This window comes from Gorilla gorilla, chromosome 18 (genome assembly GCF_029281585.2).
Source record: "Gorilla gorilla gorilla isolate KB3781 chromosome 18, NHGRI_mGorGor1-v2.1_pri, whole genome shotgun sequence".
In the NCBI taxonomy this organism is placed as follows: Eukaryota; Metazoa; Chordata; class Mammalia; order Primates; family Hominidae; genus Gorilla; species Gorilla gorilla.
The window spans coordinates 103,778,035-103,799,094 of record NC_073242.2 but is presented as its reverse complement, the minus strand read 5'-3'; the positions used below and the strand labels follow the sequence as shown (position 1 = coordinate 103,799,094).

At 48.5% G+C, this 21,060-nt stretch overlaps 1 protein-coding gene across 24 annotated transcripts in view; it reads left to right on the top strand.

Moving 5' to 3' along the window:
• Positions 1-21,060, top strand: part of LOC115931054 (pyruvate dehydrogenase phosphatase regulatory subunit, mitochondrial-like) — a 63,712-nt gene that overhangs the window by 31,321 nt on the left and 11,331 nt on the right. For 3 of the 24 annotated variants that reach the window (XM_055366474.2, XM_055366467.2, XM_055366464.2), the window contains one exon: positions 8,791-17,619. The exons of 12 other annotated variants lie outside the window; for them this stretch is intronic. The gene's annotated coding sequence lies outside the window, so the exon portion shown is untranslated. Of the gene's footprint in view, positions 1-656; positions 17,620-21,060 lie in introns of those variants that run through there. 9 more of the 24 variants (XM_063699748.1, XM_055366466.2, XM_063699750.1 and 6 more) reach the window with 5 other exon arrangements.

The following is a 21,060-nucleotide window of genomic DNA, read 5'->3' as shown; positions in this document are numbered from 1 at the left end:
CCCACAAAGAGTGTCTTGGCTGGGTGAGGTGGCACATGCCTGTAATCCTAGCACTTTGGGAGGCCGAGGCAGGTGGATCACCCAAAGTCAGGAATTTGAGACCAGCCTGGCCAACATGGTGAGACCCTGTCTCTGTTAAAAATACAAAAATTAGCTGGGTATGGTCTCACGCACCTATAATCCCAGCTATTTGGGAGGCTGAGGCACAGGAATCGCTTGAACTCTGGAGGCAGAGGTTGCAGTGAGCCGAGAACACGCCACTGCACTCCACCTGGGTGACAGAGTGAGACTCTGTCTCAAATAAAAGAGTGTGCTGGCCAGGTGCAGTGGCTCATGCCTGTAATCCCAGCACTTTGGGATTACATCTTATATTTATAAATAAATATAAAAATACAAAAATTAGCCGGGTGTGGTGGTGCATGCCTGTGGTCCCAGCTACTCGGGAGGCTGAGGCAGGAGAATGACTTGAACCTGGGAGGCAGATGTTGCAGTGAGCCGAGATTGCGCCATTGCACTCCAGGCTGGTGACAGAGCAAGACTCTGTCTCAAAAAAAAAAAAAAAAGTGCTGCCCTTCATTAGCAAAGAAGCGACTGAGTATATTTATTTATTTATTTATTTATTTATTTTGAGACAGAGTTTCACTCTTTTTGCGCAGGCTGGCATGCAATGGTGCGATCTCGGCTCACTGCACCCTCCACTTCCCGGGTTCAGGCGATTCTCCTGTTTCAGCCTCCCGAGTAGCTGGGATTACAGGCACACGCCACCACGCCCAGCTAATTTTTTGTATTTTTAGTAGATACGGGGTTTTACCATGTTGACCAGGATGGTCTCGATCTCCTGACCTTATGATTTGCCCACCTCAGCCTCCCAAAGTGCTGGGATTACAGGCGTGAGCCACCGCGCCCGGCCTGAAAATTTTTAAATGATTGTTTGCCGACTTTACAACAGGACGATGTTGTTGTTCGCAGGCCAGTAGGTGGCGCTGTGGCACGTGATCTGAGCCTTCTGGATTCACACAACTGTTCATGTGGAGAACCCAGTGCCGGGACCCATTAGCACCCCAGTCAGGCTATGCGTCTCCCTCCCAAGGGTGCTCACCTGGTGTGGCCTCCATGGCACAGGGGGAGTGAGATGAGGCTCCTTTAGTACACCCTCCCTTGAGAAGAGCGACGTGTGCTTACCCTCCAGTGGCTTGTTCTCATGAAAGGCTCCACAGTTAGGGACCTTCAGATGCTTAGATCTGGGGTGTCACCTGACTCAAGCCCTTCAGAATCCCAGATTGTTGTGGTGGGTCAAGGGCATGGGGCTTTGGGTTTACTGGCCTGGGTCTGAATGCCAGCATTGCCTGTTCCTTGGTGTATATGACCTTGGGTGGTTACCTTTCCTAGGCCTCTGTTTACTTGTTTTAAAATGGACAGTGATGCCTACTTTATAGGGTTGTTATGAAACTCAAGTAATGAATATAAAATACTTGACCCAGACTGGCATGGTGGTTCACGCCTGTAATCCCAACACTGGGAGGCCAAGGTGGGAGGATCGCTTGAGCCCAGGAGTTCAAGACCAGCCTGGGCAACTTAGGGAGACCCCGTCTCTACCAAAAATAAAAAAATTAGCCAGGTACAGTGGTGTGTGCCTGTAGTACCAGCTACCCGGGAGGCTGAGGTGAAAGGATCGCTTCAGCCCAGAAGTTCAAGACTGCAATGAGCCGTGATCGTGCCACCGCACTCCAGCCTGGGTGACAGATCAAGGCCCTGTCTCAAAAAATAATTAATTAAATACTTGACCCATTGCACGATCTTTCCATGCACGACAGCTGCTCTTCTATTATTCTTCCAGGATGAACTGCACAGCCTGCCCCCTTGGGTTTCCAGGTTGTGGGAGATGAGCAAAACTGAATGACCTCAGTAGGCCAAGAGCAAAGGATGTGGGTCCAGACCTGGTGGCCAGTTGCTTGTGACAGGAGCTGGGCTGGAGTCCCCAAGTGCCACTAGTGCTGACATCTTTTAACTGTGTTCATCCTCAAGGTTCATCCATGGGTCAGAATTTCCTTTTTAAGGCTGAAGAATATTCTGTTGTATCTTTTTTTCTTCTCCATTCATCCCTTGGTGGACACTTGTGTTACTTCCATGTTTTAGCCATTGTGGATAGTGCTGCTGTGAACACAGATGGACAAATACCCCCGAGACCTTGCTTTCAGTTCTTTTGGGGATATACTCAGAAGTGAAATTTCTAGGCAGGGCGCATTGGCTTACGCCTCTAATCCCACCACTTTAGGAGGCCGAGGCGGGTGGATACCTGGGGCCAGGAGTTCGAGACCAGCCTGGCCAACATGGTGAAACCCCATCACTACTAAACATACAAAAATTAGCTGGGTGTGATGGCAGGTGCTTGTAATCCCAGCTACTCAGGAGGCTGAGGCAGGAGAATTGCTTTGAACCCGGAAGGCAGAGGAGCTAAGATCGTGCCACTCCACTCCAGCCTGAGCAACAAGAGTGAAACTCTGTCTCAAAAAAAAAAAAGAAATTTTTGGATCATATGGTAATTCTATTTTTTTTTCTTTTTTTAAGACGGAGTCTCACTCTGTCACCAGGCTGGAGTGCAGTGGTGCAATATTGGCTCACTGCAACCTCTGCCTCCTGGGTTCAAGCAATTATCCTGCCTCAGCCTCCCGAGTAGCTGGGACTACAGGTGCGCACCACCACACCCAGCTAATTTTTGTATTTTTAGTACAACAGGTTTCACCGTGTTGGCCCAGATGGTCTCGATCTCTTGACCTTGTGATCCGCCCACCTCAGCCTCCCAAAGTGCTGGGATTACAGGCATGAGCCACCAGGCCCGGCCGATAATTCTATTTTTTATGTTTATTTTTTAGAAACAGTTTCACACTGTCACTCAGGCTGGAGTGCAGTGGTATGATCATAACTCACTGCAGCCTTGAACTCCTGGGCTCAAGTGATCCTACTTCCTCAGCCTCCTCAGTAGCTGGGACTACAGATGTGATGCTACCATGCCTGACTTTTTATTTTTTGTAGAGATGGGTTCTTGCTATGTTGCCTAGACTGGTCTCGAACTCCTGGCTTCAAGCGATCCTCCTGCCTCAGCCTCTCAAAGTGTTGGGATTACAGGTGTGAGCCACCACACCCAGCGTCATTCTATTTGTAATTTTTTGAGGAACTTCCATAGTGTTTTCTACATTAGCGGTACCATTTTACATTCTCACCAACAATGCACAAGGATTTCAATTTCTCCACATCCTCACCAACATTTGCTGTTTTCTTGTTTTTATTTTTAATAGGAGCTCTCCTAATGGGTGTGAGGTGATATCTCATTATGGTTTTGGCTCGCATTTCTCTAGCGATGTTGGGCATCTTTTCATGTACTCACTGGTCAAATGTTTATCTTGTTTGGAGAATTGTCTATTCAAGTCCTTTGTGATCATGGTTTTCTTTTTGATGCTTGCTATAATTTTGGTCTCTTTAGTTGGACTCCGGTGCTATTTTCCTCAGTATATTTGATGGTCTACCACAGGGGTCCCCAACCCCTGAGCCACAGACCAGTGTGGGTCCGTGGCCTGTTAGGAACTGGCCTGCACAGCAGGTGAGCAGCAGTTGAGTGAGCGAAACTCCATCTATGTTTACAGCTGCTCCCCGTTGCTCACATTACCACCTGAGCTCCGCCTCCTGTCAGATTAGCAGGCTGGTTAGATTCTCATATGGGAGCATGAACCCAATTGTGAATTGCGCGTGTGTGGGATCTAGGTTGCACACCCCTTATAAGAATCTAATGCCTGATGATCTGAGGTGGAACAGTTTCATCCTGAAACCATACCCCCATCCCAGTCTGCGGAAAAATTGTCTTCCATGAAACCAACCGGTCCCTGGTGCCAAAAAGGTTGGGGACCACTGGCTTACAAGATACTCTATTCCCATCTTTAGTTCTCTTGCCCCAAACATAGAATTAACTACTCTACTAGCTGTGTTTGTTCTTTTGGTGTAAAAAAATGATTTGAATTCAAAACATGGGGTTCTGTCAAAATAGCACAGTGAATTCGTGAATTGAACATGTCTCTGCTCCAAATAAAGAAACAAACTACAAGAAGAGAAAAAAACAAAAGAACTGGTTCAAAAACAAGATAAAGAATTCCACACGCCAGAGACACAGCAAAAGCGCAAAACGTGGGATGAGAATGAAGCTGTGGGCTTGTTGCATGTGGGGCCTGGCAATCGGGCTGAGAGTTCAGCTGCTGTGGGCTGAGAGTTCAGCTGCTGTGGGCTGAAGGGGTCTGAATAAACTCCAGCATAGAGGGGACAGGGCCAGCTCACTGCTTCCTCCCGTTTCATGCAAACCAGCAAACAGAGACAAAGGCAAACTGCCGCTGCTGTGCACCTGGGCTATGGCTTCGAGAACAAACGACTAAGGAGATGGAAACTCACCAAGCCAAACCCACTTCATGGGTTCTGAACAGGGTCTGTGTGATCTTCCTAGGTTACCCAGGCCGGAGTCCCAAACTGCCATTCGAAGATCAGACCGTAGAAGTGTGGATGCCCAGATGGACAGGAGCGGGTAGCTGCAGAAGCATTAGGCAGGAAAGAGCACAGGAGCACAGGAGAGCCGGTGAAAGAGCAGCTCTTTAGGCAACATCTTTGCCTCCTCCTGTTTCCATGGAAGACATCACAGGGGTGGGTCTCTCACCTGCTGGCCTTTGCTGTAAAGGGATCGGGTGGCAAGTGAGCCTCTTCGCTGAGGCCCCAGATGTTACTGTTCGGGGCTGTCTATTCCAGGGTGGCTGGTTTCTCTAGAGATGACTCCTCTGGTCTCCTGCCTGGGGAGGAGGACGTGCCTGAGCCAGGGGAGGAGGACGTGCCTGAGCCAGGGGAGGAGGACGTGCCTGAGCCAGGGCACGCCTTGCATGTAGATTTCCTGGGAACAGACAGCAGGAAGGAACCGAGCTTTCAGAGCCCAGGCCCCCAGCCTTACCTTTTCTCCTGCTTTCCTCCCCTGCTCCTTCTCCCAGCCTGCAGCTTTGACTCAGGTCCTCAGTCTTGGAGCTTGACTCCATCTCTCGTCTTCTGCAGCTGGGAGCGGGCAGGTAGCCAGGCTGTGTGGGGCTTGGAGAGGACCTGGGTGTCCCACCCTTTTGTAGAGAAACTTGTAGCTGCTCCAGTTTTCAGCTCTCTGCCTCACTCCTGCTTCCTGCTGCCCCCAAGTACTCAGTCTCTTGCAAGCTCTGCAGAGCTCATTTCTTTTTCTTTCTTTTTTTTTTTTTTTTTTTTTTTGAGACGGTATCACTCCGTCATCCAGGCTGGAGTGCAATGGCGCAATTATGGCTCACTGCAGCCTTGACATCCTGGGCTCAGGTGATCCTCCCAACTCAACCTACCAAGTGGCTGGGACTGCTCAGCTGATTTTTAAATTTTTTGTGGAGACGGGTTTTGCCATGTTGCCCAGGCTGGTCTCAAACTCCTGAGCTCAAGCGATGCTCCTGAATTGGCCTCCCAAAGTTCTGGTATTATAGGTGCGAGACACCACACCCCACCTTTTTTTTCTTTTGAGACAGGGTCTCCCTCATTTGCCCAGGCTGAGTGCAGTGGTGGTGCCATCACAGCTCACTGCAGCCTTGACCTCCTGGGCTCAAGCGACCTTCCTGCCTCAGCCTCCTGAGTAGCTGGAACCACAGGCACACCCCACCGTGCCTGGCTATTTTTTGTATTTTTTGTAGAGACCAGGTCTCACTATGTTGCCCAGGCTGCTCTCAAACTCCTGGTCTCAAGTGATCTTCCTGCCTCAGCCTCCCAAAGTACTGGGATTATAGGCATGAGCCTCTGCGCCTGGCCTATTTGGTTGTTTTTTAAAAAATAATTTTGGGCTGGGTGCAGTGGCTCATGCCTGTAATCCCACCACTTTGGGAGTCTGAGGCAGGTGGATCACGAGGTCAGGAGTTCGAGACTAGCCTGGCCAACATGGTGAAACCCCGTCTCTACTAAAAATACAAAAAATAGCCAGGCATGGTGGCAGGTGCCTATAATCCCAGCTACTCAGGAGGCTGAGGCAGGAGAATTGCTTGAACCCAGGAGGCAGAGATTGCAGTAAGCCAAGATTGTGCCACTGCACTCCAGCCTGGGTGACAGAGCAAGACTCTGTCTCAAAAATAAATAAATAAATAAACTATTTTGGGGCTCTAGTAAGAAGAGATGGCTGATCTGCTCTCTGTTAACTTTCTCTCCTTTGATAGATGTGCCTGGGGGCAGAAGAGGGACAGCTTGCAGATGGCAGCCTGTGCATAGAGGCCCTGAAGGGGCTTGTCTGTTTTTATTATACTGACTTTCAACTAACCTGACTGCTGCTGCCTCTGCCTTTCTCAGTCCTGAGCCTTTCCGGGTTCTGCAGGGCTCACCAGAGCCCTCCTTGGCTAAGCTCTTTCTGCCTGAATTCTTGGCCAGGGCTTCCTCTGCCTGGCCACTCCACCTGCCTGACACCTCCTAGAAATGTGTTGAACTCTCTGGTCCACCTCTCAGATGCTACCCTTCAGATTGGGCCAACTGGATAGAGCAAAATGGAAAAATTTTAATATTACTTCACTGCCATTCTGATGGGGTCTTGGGAGGAAGAAAATAGAAACAGATTTCAGAATGGAGTTCTTGCTCATTATCTAAGACGTTTTTGTTTTTGTTTTTTTGAGACAGGGTCTCACTCTGTTACCCAGGCTGGAGTGCAGTGGTGCAATCTCAGTTCACTGCAACCTCCGCCTCCCGGGTTCAAGCGATCCTCCTGCCTTAGCCAAGTGGCGGTAACTACAGGCGCAGGCCACCACGCCCGGCTAATTTTTGTATTTTTAGTAGAGACGAGGTTTCACCATTGTGGCCAGGCTGGTCTTGAACTCCTGACCTCAGGTGATCAGCCTGCCTTGGCCTCCCAAAGTGCTGGGATTACAGGTATGAGCCACCGCATCCCGCTCATTCGCCAAGATGAACCTCATTGCGCCCACTTCCCTAAGAGCACTGACTGGCTTCCTTATGCTGGGAGAGGGTGGAAGATGAGGGGCATGGGATGGGGGTAGGTGGATGGAGTGGGGTAGGGGAAGGGGAATAGGTGGGATGGGTTAGCTTTGCTTTCTTATCTCCAAAGCCAGTGGTGGCAATAGGTAGTTCTGTTTATAAACAAGAGGGTGGCCAGGCATGGTGGCTCATGCCTGTAATCCCAGCACTTTGGGAGGTGGAGGCAGGTGGATCACCTGAGGTCAGGAGTTTGAGACCAGCTTGGCCAACATGGTGAAACCCCGTCTCTACTAAAAATACAAAAAATAGCCAGGCACGGTGGCGGGCACCTGTAGTCCCAGCTACCTCGGAGGCAGAGGTTGCAGTGAGCCAAGATCGCACCACCACACTCCAGCCTGGGTGGCAGAGGGAGACCCTGTCAAAAAAAAAAAAAAAAAGATATTTTACTTCTGCATTTTCCACTAACAGTATGCTCATTCTAAGACATTAATTAGGCACCAAATTAAGAAAGAAAACCCCACTGTATCCTATTCTTGATTACTCTAGTGAGTTCTTGTTCCTATCTGTGTTAGTGATTACTGGAAAGGGTGTTCTGATCCAGACTCCAAGAGAGGGTTCTCGGATCTCACGTGAGAAAGAATTCAGGGCGGGTCCACAGTAAAGTGCAAGCAAGTTTATGAGAGAAGTAAAGAAACAAAAGAATGGCTATTCCACAGACAGAGCAGCACTGAGCACTGCTGCTTGGCTATTTTTAGGGTTATTTCTTGATTAAATGCTAAATATGGGGTGGATTATTCATGAGTTTTCCAGGAAAGGGGTGGGGATTTCCCTTCTTTTCTATCATGTAAGGTCACTTCTGGACATTGTTATGGCCTTTGTAAGCTGTCACATGCTGGTAGAAGTGTCTTTTAGTATGCGAATGTAATACAATTGGCATATAACGAGCAGTGTGGCGAATGTAATACAATTGGCGTATAATGAGGTCACTTTGGTCGCCATCTTGGTTTTGGTGGGCTTTGGTTGGCTTCTTCACTGCAATCTGTTTTATCATCACGGTCTTTATGACCTGTATTTTGTGATACCAGTCTTGCCAACCTCTGTCCTGTGACTGAGAATGCCTAACCTCCTGGGAATGCAGCTCAGCAGATCTCATCCTCATTTTATCCAGCCCCTGTTCAAGATGAAGTCACTCTGGTTCGCATGCTTCTGACAGTAGGTGGACTTTTTTTTTTTTTTTTTTTGAGACAGTTTTGCCCTTGTTGCCCAGGCTAGAGTGCAATGGCGTGATCTCGGCTCACTGCAACCTCCGCCTCCTGGGTTCAAGTGGTTCTCCTGCCTCCACCTCCCAAGTAGCTGGGATTACAGGCACCCGCCACCATGCCCAGCTGATTTTTGTATTTTTAGTAGAGATGGGGTTTCACCATGTTGGCCAGGCTGGTCTCGAACTCCTGACCTCTGGTGATCCACCTGCCTCGGCCTCCCAAAGTGCTGGGATTACAGCTGTGAGCCACTGCTCCTGGCCTAGTAGGCGGACTTCTTAGGTGGCCTCCAGTGTTCCCCTCCTGGTATTCCCACCTTCATGGTTTAAACCCCTCCCCTTGAGAGTGAGCTGCCCTAGTGACTTGCTTCTACCCAGTGGCACATGGCCCAGGTGATGGGATGTCACTTCTGTGATTCAGTTGCAATCTGTCTCACTGACTCTCTCCCTTGCCTGCTGGCATGTGTGCTCTGATGGCGCAAGCTGCTGAGTTAGGCCCATGTGGCAAGGGACTGAAGGCAACCTTATGTCAACAGCTAGCAAGGAACTGAGGCCCTTAGGCCCACAGCCCATGAGGAACTGAATCCTGCCAACAGCCATGTGAGCTTGGAACTGGATCTTTCTGTTGCTGAGCTGGGGGGGACTACAGCCCAGCGGACACCCCACCTGCAGCCGGTGAGCAACTCAAAGCAGAGACCCAGGTGAGCCAGGCCTGGACCCCTGAGCCAAGGAAACTGTGAGATAACAAATGTGTGTTGTAAGCAGCTGACTGTTACGGTAATTTTCTAGGCAGCCATAGGTAACCAGTACACCATGCTAGGTCAGATTAAACGTCCTCAGATTAGCATCCCTTCCATTCCCTGGTTCCTGAATGTGGCCATGATTTTTAATACATGAAAGAGCCATGGCAGGGAGATTATCTGTAGATCAATAAAATCATACTAACCAGGAACACAGGCTGATTGCCCTTCTTCCTCTTCTTGGGGAAAGAGAATACTGGGAAGTGGGATTAATTTTAATCCCTCCCCAAGACCCCAGGTTCCAGCCTGATAGCATTTGCCCAGCAGTGCCAGTGGTCCCAGGCCCTCAGGTCTGGCCCAGTCTGCGACTGCGGCTCTCTGCCTTGAGATGTCATTAGTTCTTGTCTGGGCCTTCAGCCAAACATAGTTGGCAAGAGTCATGTCCAGTCTCTCAAGGACAATTTTGGGGCCGTTTCCTGTGTAATTATAGGGTGAGCAGCAGGGTAGATGGTGCTATTACAGCAGCAAATTAGCCTGAAGGGTGGCCTCTGCAGCTCTAGGACTCCCACGGAGGCTGGCTTAGGACACAGCTCTCGCCTCTGTGATGGCCTCCCCATAAGTATCTGGGGTCTGGTGGGCTGTGGGTGCAGAAGCATTGTTTCTTCTGGGAGGGTATCCATTTCACCCCCAAACCTTTGGATTTTATTTTGTGTTATTTATTTATTTTTGAGACAGGGTCTTGCTCTGTTGCCCAGGCTGGAGTGCAGTGGTGCGATCTATCTAGGCTCACTGCAGCCTCAAACTCGTGGGCTCAAGCAATCCTCCCACAGCCTCCCGAGTAGCTGGGACTATACGCACATGCCACCATGCCTGGCAAATTTTGTCTTGTTTTTTTGAGACAGGGTCTCACTTTGTCACCCAGGCTGGAGTGTACACGGCTAATGAAATTTTTTTTTTTTTTTTTTTTTTTGTTGAGATGGTCTCACTATGTTGCCCAGGTTGGTCTCAAACTCCTGGCCTCAAGGGATCCTCCCGCCTTGGCCTTCCAAAATGCTAGGATTACAGGTGTGAGCCACTGTGCCTGATCTGAACGTTTGGATTTTATAGTCAAGGTCTGCTGACTCTCTGTCATTGTTCGACACTGGTTAAAATCTGGAATGTCTGTGTGTGGGGTACATGAGAAGTAGCCTGAGTGGTAAATGTTGACTGTTATCCTGTCCCTGCACTCCATATGTGGTACTCACCCCTAAGCATCAGCTTTCTGCCAAGGGCACAAGATGCCTCTTGATAAATATTATATGGCAGAGAAGAGTGCAGGAGAAAGGGTCTACTTTGGATAGGATTTTAGGGAAAGCAACTCAAAAGAGGTGTTTCAGCCTAATGACCTGAAAGGTAAGAAGGAGCCAGAAGGCCGGGTGCAGTGGCTCACGCCTGTCATCCCAGCACTTTGGGAGGCTGAGGCGGGTAGATCACCTGAGGTCAGGAGTTTGAGACCAGCCTGGCCAACATGGTGAAACCTCGTCTCTACTAAAAATACAAAAATTAGCCAGGTGTGGTGGTGGGTGCCTGTAATCCCAGCTACTCAGGAGGCTGAGGCAGGAGAATCACTTGAACCTGGGAGGTGGAGGTTGCAGTGAGCCGAGATTGCGCCACTGTACTCTAGCCTGGGCGACAGAGTCTCAAAAAAAGGACGAGGAGGAGGAGGAGAAGGAGAAGAAGGAGAAGGAGGAGGAGGAGAAGGAGAAGAAAGAAGGAGAAGGAAAGAAAGAAGAATCAGCCAGCCAAGTAAAGAGCTGGAGGAGGAACGTCCAGGGTTAGAAGCATCCAGTGCAGCCATCTGAGTGGGAAGGAGGCTGGCCTGTTCTGAGAGTGGGTTGAGGCTGGGGTGGCTGAGCAGGGGCAGCAAGAGAGGAGATCCATAGGTTGGTGCAGGTCCAGGTCATGCAGGGACCCGTGAGCCCCGATGAAGAGCTTGGGTTTTCATTCCAAGAGCAGTGGGAAGCCCCTGGAGGCTCAGGCACAGGAGAGGTGTGACCCGAGGTACACCTAAGAAAGATCACCGCAAAGGCAGCATGGAGCATGGGTCCCCTGGAGCTGGAGGGGATGCAGGGAGGGTGGTTAGGAGGCACCGTGGTCATCCAGGAGAGGCAATGGCTTTGGGTTAGGTGTTGACTTCATATGCAGTGGAAAATGGAAAGACTCGTGCTGTCTTCGGGGTGCAATTGACATGATTTTGCCAGTGGATTGGAAATGGTGCATGAGAGAAAGAGCAAAGTCAAGGATGACGTCTTCATTTTTGGCTTAAGAAACTGGGAAGAGGATGGTACCATTTAATCTGATGCAAAAGACTGGAGCAGGGGAGCTGCAGAGGCCGGAGATGAAGACTGTCTGGAGGAAACAAAGGTGAATTCCTATCTCTTACCACAAACAAGGTGAAAGTTTTATAAAAGTCTTAACCTACAAGGGCAAAGAGAACATAGGAGGACTCGGTGGCAGACGAGGATGGCCAACATAGTTTTACAAGGCAGACAGCAGGTGGAGGATTGTAATTGATGAAGCAGAGCAGGAGGCTGCACTGCACGGGAGGCCGATGAGAAATGAGCCACTCTTGTCTAGTAGACCACTTGAGAGACTCAGGGTTTGGGGGCAGCAAGAAGGCAAGAGCAATACTAGGGTCTAAAAACAAGTGGAGTAGGCTGGGCGCAGTGGCTCACACCTGTAATCCTAACACTTTTGGAAGCTGAGGTGGGTGGATCATGAAGTCAGGAGTTTGAGACCAGCCTGGCCAACACGGTGAAACCCCATCTCTACTAAAAATAATTAGCCGGGCATGGTGGTGTGCACCTGTAGTCCAAGCTACTCAGGAGGCTGAGGCAGGAGAATCACTTGAACCTGGGAGGGGGAGGTTGCAGTGAGCGGAGGTTGTGCCACTGTACTCCAGCCTGGGCAACAGAGTGAGACGCCGTCTCAAAACAAAAACAAGTGGAGTAGTTAAGCAACCGCATACAGAGGAGTTGGACACCCACCTCCCCTCCCAGACCCCAGCTCCTGCCCATTCTCCGACTGCGCAGACCAGAAGTGTATTCAGGCCCAAGGCTTGGGGACTTGAGGGACAACAGAAGGCTAGGGAGGTGCAGAGCTGAAAATCGGCAGATAGATAGAAGTCTTGAAACTTGAAGTGGAGGCTGAGTGCGGTGGCTTACACCTGTAATCCTAGCACTTGGGAGTCTAAGGTGGGGTGACTAGCCTGGGTAACATAGCAAGACACTTGTCTCTACAAAAAATTAGCCAGGCGTGGTGGTGCACGTCTGTAGTTCCATCTACTTGAGAGGCTGAGGTGGGAGGATCGCTTGAGCCTGGGAGGTCAAGCTGCAGGGAGCTATGATCATACCACTGCACCCTCAGTGACAGAGTGAGACCCTGTCTCTCAAATAAAAATAAAAAACTTGAAGTGGATGAAAAGATCTAATTTGAAAGGTGAAAACATAAAGCTAATGATGTGTAAGTATGAGAATAGATTTGGGACTTTAAGCTGGGGAAGGACTTCTTAAATATGATTCACAAAGCACTAACCATAGGGGAGAGTGGATAGATTTGTCTACATCAAAATAGAGGATTTCTGTTCCACGAAGCTCCCCACAGATAAAGTAACAGACAGATGGGACTGACTGAAGAGAGTTGCCACACAAAACCGAAACAGGAGTTGTTCCTGAATATTCAAGGGATGTCTGCAAATCAACAAGAAAAAGAAAAGAAACTCAATAGAAAAAAAGATGAGCAAAAGATAGAAGTAGCAATTCACAGAAGGGGCAATAAACATGGCCGTGGGGAGAAAGCTCTATCAAAATAACTTCAGAATACTATTGCAGTCCTAAGATCTATAAAAATTGGGAAGTTGGGTAATATGCAGTGTTAGGTTAGCAAGCATATTAATAAGGGACCATCACAATCATACTTACACAGGATATAATGTGTGCAGGCTCTGCTCCAAGCCCCTTATATGTAATATTTTGTGTAATTTTCCTGACAAATCTATGAAGTGGTTTTATTATTCCCATTTTGCAGATGAGAAAATGGAGATAGAGATTTGTCTTTTTCACTCTGTCGCCCAGGCTGGTGTGCTATAATGCGATCTCGGCTCACTGCAACCTCTGCCTCCTGGGTTCAAGCAATTCTCCTGCCTCAGCCTTCCGAGTAGCTGGGATTACAAGCATGCATCCTGGCTAACTTTTTGTATTTTTAGTAGAGATGGGGTTTCACCATGTTGGCCAGTCTGGTCTCCAACTCCTAACCTCAGGTGATCCCCCTGCCTCGGCCTCCCCAAGTGCTGGGATTACAGATGTGAGCCACCGCGTCCGGCCAAATAGCCTTAACACCTACTAGTTTATACATCTTGGATTTCAAGTCAAGCCATCTGACTTGAGTCCATGCTTTAAGCTGCTAAAATATACTGTGGTTTCAGAAATGGTAACCTCATGAACTGTGAGTAGGAGCATAAAGGACTGCAGCCACTCTAGCGTGCAATCTGGCTGTACTTAGAGACATGAACTATGCCTATATTCTATGTTCCTGCAAACTCCTGGACATGGACTCCACAGAAACTTGCTCAGGTCCTTATGAGGACATGTGGTAGCTTTGTTTGTGGCGGTGGAGAGCTGGAAGTAACCCAAGTGTCCATCACTAGGAGGTACGTAACTAAACCATGGCAGATGACTACAGTGGATCCCCACCTTAGTGGACTAGCAGCATAGGCAGAGTTACGTCATGATGACAAACAGCCCTGAAATCTCAATGGCTGAACCCAAGTTTTATTCCAGCTAACATCAAATTGAATGCAAGGCAAGTGTTTCTCTAGGACATCTCTGCTCTCTAAAGGGACTCAGCAGTCAGGCTGCACCCTGTGTGACTTGCCATCTCAACATGTCCCTCCTCCATCGCCCAGGCGAGAGAGACAGGAGAGGCTTTTCACTGTCTCAGTCTCACACTCTCATCAGGCTGGAGTGCAGTGGCCCGATCTCGGCTCACTGCAACCTCTAACTCCCTGGTTCAAGCAATTCTCCTGCCTCAGCCTCCCAAGGAGCTGGGATTCCAGGCATGCACCAACACTCCCAGCTAATTTTTGTATTTTTAGTAGAGACGGGGTTTCACCATGTTGGCCTGGATGGTCTCTCTCCTGACCTTGTGATCCACCCACCCTTGCGTCCCAGAGTGCTGGGATTACAGGCGTGAGGCACTGCGCCTGGCCTGCTTATATTTTTTCATTGTCCAGAACTCGTCTCGTGGCCTTCTCTGGAGCAAAGGGGTGGCAAGTGTAGTCTGCAGTATGTCCAGGAAAGAGGAATGTGGAACAGGATTTGGGAACACATAGTACTGTTGCTGCCACCAGCAGTTACAAGCTATGAACTGAATGAATCTATACATACAGCCATGAAGACATGTCTTTAAAACATAGTTTTGAGTTTTAAAAAAAGGTAGGAAAGAATGAGATTAAAGGGAAACTTATAGAAATTAAAACACATGCACATAGAACATTATCCTGCATGGGCTGGGTGCGGTGGCTCACGCCTGTAATCCCAGCACTTTGGGAGGCCGAGGTGGGCGGATCACCTGAGGTCAGGAGTTCAAGGACATTATGCTGCATGTTCTTCGTGGATCCATCCATATCTAAGGACATTTATTAAACACATTGAAGTGGCTATAGCTTATGTGTGTGGGAAGGATGGGTGGTTAGAATGATAGAGGAAATCAGGTAAAAAAAAATCAAAGAAAGGACACGTTTGATGATGGTGATGATGATGATGGCAGTCATGAACTGAGGAGTGAGATTCATGCCACTCTCTACATCTGAGGTTCTTCCTCCAGCCATGTAACTCTGGCAATGGAGTAGAATAAGGAGGAGGGGGAAGGTGAGAACGTAGGTAGAAAGAGCTGTTGGGCAACTGTAGCAATAAAACAGAAAAGAGATGAACGTTTGCACATAGGCAGGGGCAGCAGGAATGCAGAAGGGCAGGTGTCAGAGAGCGTCCACGTGGTAGGACCCACAGGACCAGGTGGCTGAATGCAGAGGCTGAGGCTGAGCAGGGCGGCCAGTATGGCTCCCGTGTTCTGATGGCATGTAGTGGCGTGACCAGCCAGGGTCTGGAAGAAAGAGGAGGAATGAGTATTGGAATCAGAGGCATCAGATAACGATGTGGGATTCTTTAAGATATCGGTTGAGTCAAATGAGTGTCTAGAGAAAATGGAGCCAAAGGGGCTCAGGAGGGTCCAAGAAGCAGTTAAGAGTACCATGATAGAAGTGCCAGGGATCAAGTCAGGGAGGTAAGGTAATATGGTTTCGCTGTGTCCCCATCCAAATCTCATCTTGAACTGTAGCTCTTGCAATTCCTACATGTCACTGGAGGGACCCAGTGGGAGGCAATTGAATCATGGGGGCGGGTCTTTTCCATGCTGTTCTCATAATAGTGAATAAGTTTCACCAGATCTGATGGTTTTATAAAGAAGAGTTCCCAAGCACATGTTCTCTCTTGTCTTCCGCCATGTAAGACGTGCCTTCTGCCTTCTGCCATGATTGTGAGGCCTCCCCAGGCACTTAAACTGTGAGTCCATTAATCCTCTTTTTCTTTATAAATTACCCAGTCTTGGGTGTGTCTTTATCAGCAGTGTGAAAACGGACTAATACATAAGGGCTCAGAAGGGCCAACTGGATGGGCAAAGAAGCCACTGGTGACTTTAGTGAGAGCGACTTTAGTGGAATGGTGGGGGGGCAAAAGCCAGATTGCAGATGATTAAGGAAACAGCTGGAAGACAAGGAAGGCAACAGACATAGATTAGCCATTTGCTGAAGGTTAACTGGGAAAAGAAGGATGGAGGAAGGCTACAGCGGGGGCTGCAGAGTGCAGATGTGCATGTGTAATATGGGAGGGAGCTGAGGGTTTATGTGCTGAGGGGTAAAAGGTGGGGATGGGGTCAGGATTGAAAGTGAGGAAGAGAGGCCAGGTGCAGTAGCTCACGCCTGTAATCAGCACTTTGGGAGGCTGAGGCGGGCAGATGACAAGGTCAGGAGTTTGAGACCAGCCTGACCAACATGGTGAAACCCCATCTCTACTAAAAATACAAAAATTAGCCAGGTGTGGTGGCACACGCCTATAATCCTAGCTACTCAGGAGGCTGAGGTGGGAGAATCACTTGAACCTGGGAGGCGGAGGTTGCAGTGAGCCAAGATCATGCCATTGCACTCCAGTCTGGGTGACAGAGCGAGACTCCGTCTCAAAAAAAAAAAAAAAAAAAAGAAAATGAGGAAGAGGCCAGACATGGGGGCTCACACCTGTAATCTCAGCACTTTGGGAGGCCGAGGCAGGCAGATCACTTGAAGTCAGGAGTTTGAGACCAGCCTGGCCAACATGGTGAAACCTTGTCTCTACTAAAAATACAAAAATTAGCTGGGCATGGTGGCAGGCACCTATAATCCCAGCTACTCGAGAGGCTGAGGCAGGAGAATCGCTTGAACCTAGGAGGCAAAGGTTTTAGTGAGCCGAGATCACGCCACTGCACTCCAGCCTGGGTGACAGAGCAAGACTCGGTCTAAAAAAAAAAAAAAAAAGAAAACAAAGAAAATGAGGAAGAGAGGGGCTCTACATGAACCAAGGATCCTAGCTGGTTATTTTGATTAAAAGATGACTCAAATGATGTTAACACTGATCAGACTTTAGCACGAGAGCTGCAGAGAAGGAAGACACTATGATGAGAATATATTTGGGGTTTTGAGCTGGGAAAAGAGTTCTTAAATATGATCCAGAAAGTACTGGCCATAAGGAAAAAATGTTAACAGATTTGTCTGCACCAAAATCTACCAAGAGAGTCCTTTCAACTAGAACTGCCGTCACCACAATGATGAACATGGGGAAAGAGGAGAGGTACCTGCTGTATATTCTCAGGCCTTTTAGAACACATGGAGTTGTTCCTCTGGCCACATCCACACGAACCTACAAGAAAGGAGATGTTATAGACGTCAAGAGATGCCCCACAGATGTTACCAAGGCAAAAGGAATGCCCCACAGATGTTACCAAGGCAAAAGAGGAAGAGACTACATGTATCTAGTATGCCGTTGGCATGGTTGGAAACAACGGCATGATTCTTGCCAAGAGAATTCATGTGTGTGTATGGAGCATACCAAGCACTCCAAGAGTTGGAAAGGCCTTCAGAAACACGTGAGGGAAAATGATCAAAAGAGAAGGAAACGGCCAGGCACTGTGGCTCACGCCTGTAATCCCAGCACTTTGGGAGGCTGAGGCGGGCAGATCACCTGAGGTCAGGAGTTTGAGACCAGCCTGGCCCACATGGTGAAACCCCGTCTCTACTAAAAATATAAAACTTAGCCGGGCATGGTGGCGCGTGCCTGTAGTCCCAGCTACTTGGGAGGCTAAGGCAGGAGAATCTCTAGAACCTGGGAGGCGAAGGTTGCAGTGAGCCAAGACTGCACCACTGCACTCCAGCTTGGGCGACGGAGGGAGACTCCATCTCAGAAAAAAAAAAAAGAGAAGGAAGCCAGAGAGTACCTGGGTTCAACTGAAGTGCCAGCCTGCTCCAGCCAGAGAAGCACAATTTGTGAGAACAGGGAAAACGAACCCAAGCTGCTGGAACCCAATCCTCTTGAATTAATGGCTTCATAGGTATTAAAAAAAAAAAAAAAAAAAAAAGGCCGAGCGTGGTGGCTCACACCTGTAATCCCAGCATTTTGGGAGGCCAAAGCAGGAGGATCGCTTGAGCCCAGGAGTTCAAGACCAGCCTGGGCAACATAGGGAGACTCATCTCTATGAAAAATAAATAAATGATTTTAAAATGGCACAAAAAACAAACCAGACCCCTGGACTGTTAAAAAAAAAAACGATTGTTCTACATCAAAATAAATGTTCTCTAACTTTCATGTGGGCAGGAACCATATGGAGACCATCTTAAAAACACAGATCCCCAGAGATTGTAACACAGTAGGTCTGGGGTTGGGCCCAGAAACCTGAATTTTTATTATTTTTTTGAGACAGGGTCTCTGTCGCCCAGGCTGGAGTGCAGTGGTACAATCTCAGCTCACTGCAACCTCTGCCTCCTGGGTTCAGTAGATTCTCCTGGCCTCAGCCTCCCGAGTAGCTGGGACTACAGGTGTGCACCACCACACCCGGCAAAATTTTGTACTTTTTGGTAGATACTGGCTTTCACTGTGTTGGCCAGGCTGGTTTTGAACTCCTGGCCTCAAGTGATCTGCCCGCCTTGGCTTCCCAGAGAGCTGGGATTACAGGCGTGAACCACCACACCTGGCCAGAAACGTGAATTTTTAACAAGCATCATAGTGAATTCTTCTGTCATTGGTTCTATGTTTTGAATAACTGCTAGAGAACGGCCAGCTGAGGTCCTAGTAAGTGAGAACAAATCAGTCAACCAACCAATCAGCACCACCCCCTTCTGGAAAAGTCCCAAGCATTTGACAAAGATTTGTCACCTACAACTATCTGCCACTGTGTGAAGAGGGCTACTTTAAATGAACCTAAGTCTTGGTAAGTTTTCTTGAGAAAAACAGAAACAGGTACAAAATGAAAACAACTGGGGATTAAGTAACAGTCATGAAGGCAGTGATCATTTAAATAGGACTGGAAAGGGTGGGCTTGGAGCCAGGTTGCACAGGTTTGCAAAAGCCAATTGTTAAATTTTCAGAAATTTTGTGAGCTGGAGGCTAAACAAAACCATTGTTAAAAATTAAATTGGGCCGGGTGCGGTGGCTGACGCCTGTAATCCCAGCATTTTGGGAGGCCGAGGCGGGCGGATCACGAGGTCAGGAGCTCGAGACCATCCTGGCTAACACGGTGAAACCCCATCTCTACTAAAAATACAAAAAATTAGCCGGGCGAGGTGGCGGGTGCCTGTAGTCCCAGCTGCTCGGGAGGCTGAAGCAGGAGAATGGCGTGAACCCTGGGGGGTGGAGCCTGCAGTGATCCGAGATCGCGCCACTGCACTCCAGCCTGGGCGACAGAGCGAGACTCCATCTCAAAAAAAAAAAAAAAGAAAATTAAATTGGATAAACTTACAATGAAATAGATTACATTAAGAAAAGATTTTTAAAACTCTCAACACATTGCATTCTAATTTCTTTTCTTTTTCTTTTTCTTTTTTTTTTTTTTTTTGACATGGAGTCCCGCTCTGTTGCCCAGGCTGGAGTGCAGTGGCATGATCTCGGCTCACTGCAACCTCTGCCTCCTGGGTTCAAGCAATTCTCCTGCCTCAGCCTCCGATGTAGCTGGGATTACAGGCGCCCACCACCTCGCCTGGCTAATTTTTTGTATTTTTAGTAGAGATAGGGTTTCCCCATGTTGGCCAGGCTGGTCTCAAACTCCTGACCTTAGGTGATCTGCCCGCCTTGGCCTCCCAAGGCCAGGTGTGAGCCATCGCACCCGGCCCTAATTTCTTTACTACATTTTACTATCAGGTGTGCTCCTCAGGTTATTTTTGTCTATCTTATCTGTAAGGTGGAAATACTACGTAGCACTGTGCTCCTGCGCCTCTCCTTCCAAGTCAGGTTGTTGGCTTGAAACCAGGCACCGTGGAAGTATTTATACCAGGGAAATTGGGAAAGGCTTACAAATCAATGCTCCTCATCCCTTTTTTGGAGAACTGATTGTTACATGTTTACCAGAACACCACTGGCCATGGTCCTTGAAGTAATTAGGAGGCTGCACACGGTGGCTCATGCCTGTAATCCCAGCACTTTGGAAGGCCGAGGCAGGAGGATTGCTTGAGCCCAGGAGTTCAAGACCAGCCTGGGCAACAAGGTGAGACCTGTCTCTATAAAAAAGTTAAAAATTACCTGGGCGTGGTGGCTCGTGCCTGCCCTCTCAGCTACTCAGGAGGCTGAGGCAGGAGGATCGCTTGAGCCCAGGACGTTGAGGCTGCAGTGAGCTGTGATCACATCGCTGCACTCCAGTGTGAGAGACAGAGCAAGACCCAGTCTCGAGGAAAAAAAAAAAATTAGAAGAGTAATACCAGCAGTAAGGAAAATCGAAGCACATACTATCTGCTTGTATTAATGTATTCACCCCCCAGCAGCAGTGTGCAAGAGGACGGTAAGGGTGGAGGTGTGGATGCTTAACCCAGTCTTTTTGCACCCATAGCCTCTTCAAGTTCCTTCAAAATTTTGCCTGGGTGGCTTCAGCTGAAAGCAGAAATGGCAGGAAGTAATTGGGGGAGATTCCCAAATCTATGCCCAACTGGGAATCAGATTTTTCTCTTGCCAAGAGATGAGATGAGCTGAGTGAATGACGCCATCTAGTGTCGAAGAACAGATTGGCTCCAAAGAGCAATGATTAGCAAAAGATTTCTCGATTTGGGCCCTAGAAACACGACTTCCATAATTTCTTCTTCCTTTCTTTTCACATATTTTCTTTCCTCACTTCCATGTCTATACTGAGTCAATTCTTAATTATTCCCCCAATAAAAACAGCCTTTACTTTTTTTTTTTTGAGATGGAGTCTTGCTCTGTTACCCAGGCTGGAGTGCAGTGGCACCATCTCCAGCTCACTGTAACCTCTGCCTCCCGGGTTCAAGCAATTCTCCTGCCTCAGCCTCCCGAGTAGCTGGGATTACAGGCTCCCATCACCATGCCCAGCTAATTGTTGTATTTTTAGTAGAGATGGTGTTTCTCCATATTGGCCAGGCTGGTCTCGAACTCCTAACCGTGTGATCCGCTCGCCTCGGCCTCCCAATTACAGGTGTGAGCCACTGTCCCTGGCCAAAAAACAGGCTTTAGTTTTTAAAAAAAGATCTCAATTTTGCACTGCTACCAGGCAAAAATCGGTAATGCCAAGAGTTGAATGACATAGGAATGTACACAGGTATTATGTGTAATAATTTGCAATACATTTGCTTAGGGAAGTTGTAAACATTTTCTCTTGTGGGCCATATAAATCAAATGTTTCTCTGCCTTCCCACATGTCCTGTATCCACCCCATTTTCCCAGACAGGGCAGATGAAAGTGGTTTTGTTAGCATGTTATAGTCTAACAAACAATCCTAACTCATTCTCAA